This window comes from Austrofundulus limnaeus, unplaced genomic scaffold (assembly GCF_001266775.1).
Source record: "Austrofundulus limnaeus strain Quisiro unplaced genomic scaffold, Austrofundulus_limnaeus-1.0 Scaffold87, whole genome shotgun sequence".
Classification (NCBI taxonomy): domain Eukaryota; kingdom Metazoa; phylum Chordata; class Actinopteri; order Cyprinodontiformes; family Rivulidae; genus Austrofundulus; species Austrofundulus limnaeus.
Genome location: NW_013952489.1, coordinates 149,271 through 152,690, shown reverse-complemented (window position 1 = coordinate 152,690; position 3,420 = coordinate 149,271).

Here is a 3,420-nt window from a genome sequence, read left to right as displayed (position 1 = left end):
TCATTATACTCTCTTACAAAAGTTGATTTATTTTCAACTTTCATCATCTGCAATACAAATGTTTTCCTCTTATTTGACTAATAGGTGTCAGGTTGTGAAACATGGAATTTCTATGTCCGGGTCTATACCCTGTTCTGTGGGAGTTCCGCAGGGTAGCATACTGGGCCCATTGCTTTTCTTATTATGCATAAATGACCTTCCAAAAATATTGAAGTATTCAAATATGCTGTAAAACAGCAATTGTGCTGAGTCAGGCTTGATTTTTAATAATCGTTTCCTGTTAAATCAATAAATCAAATCATATCAAATCAAAATGACCAGCTCGGCAGTGGGAGGTGTGCTACTACTTTTAGTGTCATTTTGAGTTAACATGGCAACATAAATTTAAAAAAGAAAGAAACTGTCAAAAAACACCATAAAAAATAAAAACTCAGAAATACATACATTGAGCCCAGCTCCCAAACAACTTTAAAAAAACTTTTTTTAGACATATTTGTCTACAATTTGGGATGGTAGTAGATCACAATGATCTCCAATAAACAGTAAAATCAAATCCTTATTTAAATTTTATGGCATGAGGCAAGCCCTTTCCTAGTTTTTTCAGGAACTATTCTAGTTTGTTTTACACTCACAAGCTCGTTTTCTGCATCTCATGTTTTACTCTGGAGCTGGGCCGATATTTAATTACATCTATGTAAAAGACAGTTTTATTTTAAGTTTTCAACCCATTGAGGGAACAAAGGTCACCTTTAAACTAGGCCTGGCAATATACCAAAAAAGTAACAAAATATTTTGAGTCTTTCTAACAATGCAGTCCCTATCTTGCTATATTTTTCACACCTTGCTAATTTTGTTCCTCTTTCAATGACTGTATTAATGGGGTTTTTTCAACACTGTATGTCATGATTACACTCTCTTCCGCCCGTCAAAGCTTTCTCTCATGTCACGCCCACGCCAAGTCATTATCCCCATGCTACTCACCTGTGTTCTCTTGTATTTAAGCCATGCCACACTCTCATCGCCAGATTATCGAACAGCGTAGCCTAGTAGATTCTCCAGCATTCTTGTCTCATGCCTCGGATTGATCACGTTACCTCGACCTCCTTTTTGGACCACGGACCTTCGCCTTTTGTCTTGCCCCTGCCTGGAACCTCTTCGCTTTCTGTCTCACGGACATCAACCCTCGCTCTTTCCACCGAACCACGGATTAAGTTACTCTCCCAAGATTTGACTGCCCTCGCGGATTCAATGTGTATGACCCATGTCTCCTCCCTGGACCACGGATTCTCCTTGTTCAATGTTTATTATGGTGACATCATCACTCAAGGACATCGCAGGCTCTCTGACACAATTGCTCAGATATTCTCCCTGCCTCAGTCATCTATCAGGTTAGTGGCTGTTTCTTTTTTCCTGTAGTTTTTTTTTTCTAAGGCAGCCACTAACTCTTCTCTCCTCTGCCTAGAGGAAGTTCCCACTCATAGTCTCGTGATGATCCAGACAAGCATCAACAGTTTCCCTTACAATAAAAATTTTAAATAATTTTTTGTGGTTTGGCTGCATCTCAGAACTCAAAACCTGTATCTTAACACTGTAACCTAATGCAACAGTGAATTGTAGCTTACAGCAATTGATACTGGCTTAATATTTTCATCAGCGAGTCCATTCTATTTTTTCCAATAATTTCTTCATAGTGACATGACTAACAGTTGTTTTTTTGTCACTTCAGTAGAAAACGAAACCAAATAATATTAGTTTATTTATTTCTTCATCATCAGTGACTTTTTTTAGAGTGAAGAAAAAGAGGAAAAAACAGAGAGACGTAATTAGAAAGATTGAAATAGAGATTAGAAGTATATTAAATATACACCAAGAAAACACACCCAACATCTGTCCGCTCACCTGAAAAATAAATGGATAAATACATGGATGACATATATAAATATATACACATACGCATACATACATAAAGATATACATACAAACATGCCTACATTCATAAATATTGTCAGTATATACACACAGACATTTATACACACTCAGTGACCAGTCAGAACCCCCCGGATCAGAGCACCTGTTTGTGAGCGGTTGTGAACATGCGTGTATATACTGTTTTTTTTTTACATTAGCATATTAACAGCAAGGTTAACTGTCTCCTTAAATCTTGGAATTGTCAGATATTTAAGGAGACACATACACAGCCACTTAGGTTTTTTAGACAACAATGCTGATGCTTTTCAGTCAAGTTCTGAGTAATTTTGATGGTGATGAGCTCTATAACCATCCTAAATAAGGAACTTTGAGATACCCTAATGTTAAAAAGCTGAGCCAGTTTAGGTAATTAACCTAAGAAAAAAAATAAAAAAATTAACTGAGCCATCTTAAGCAATTAACCTGAGTTCAAAGTAAATCCAATTTTTTTAAATGGTTTAAATCCAAACTATTGAAGAACCACTGTAAGAGCTAGTGCTGTTTTTTTTTTAGTTTTTTCAAAAACATACTTAATTACAAACCTCACTGTTATTTTCCTAACTCTGAAACGTAAACACAGTCAGCCCCCAGTTTATAGACCAGTAAGTAAGTGAGAGGGTTTTCATAATGGAGGGGGAAATGAACTATAATGCATTTAAATAACTAGAAAATCATAAAATACAAATGAATTACATATACAGCTGAAAATTAGTTATTGTAGTTTGTACTTGATAATTGTGATATAGTAGTTTTTAATATTGCTCAAGGGAAAATAATTTTTTTAATATACTTGATATATTGCCCAGCCATAGCTACTCTAAATGAAGATCAAAAAACATTGTGAATTTTTATTGTAAATAACAATAAAGCACCAAAATATTATATTATCTTTTGGTTGTATTGAAAGTATAACTTACATTCAATTTCCGTTAAAAATCCAGAAAATAGATTTTATATTGAATCTATTTATCTTAATAAAGGGAGAGGAGGTATTACGTACTTTCCAGGCACAGTTTAATTTATTACCACAACAAAGTTACTTGATTATTAACTGTTAACTTCAGTTGTTATAAAAATGCTGTATATATCAAAAATAAATTAGACTTTGCATCATAACGAGTACTGAGGCTCTTACAAGACATTTCAGCTTGGTAATACTGTATATCTCCCAGTCATCCTCTCATTCATGTTTCACTGTTAAGCTACTTTTTACGAAGTGCCCTGATGCATCTCAGTAATCCAGGTAAAAAATCAAAACGAAAAAAAATGTGTAGGTCTTCTGGACGGGTTCTTCTCTAATGAAACATTTCGTCTCTTCTCCAAGAGACTTCTTCAGTCTGAGAGTTTCAGGCAAAATTCAGGCTTTTAAGCCCTGCCTCCGTATGACTGATACTCACGCGGGTGTTTCGGAGAAACTGAGATGTTTATTTTCTAAACATGATGTCCCAGTAG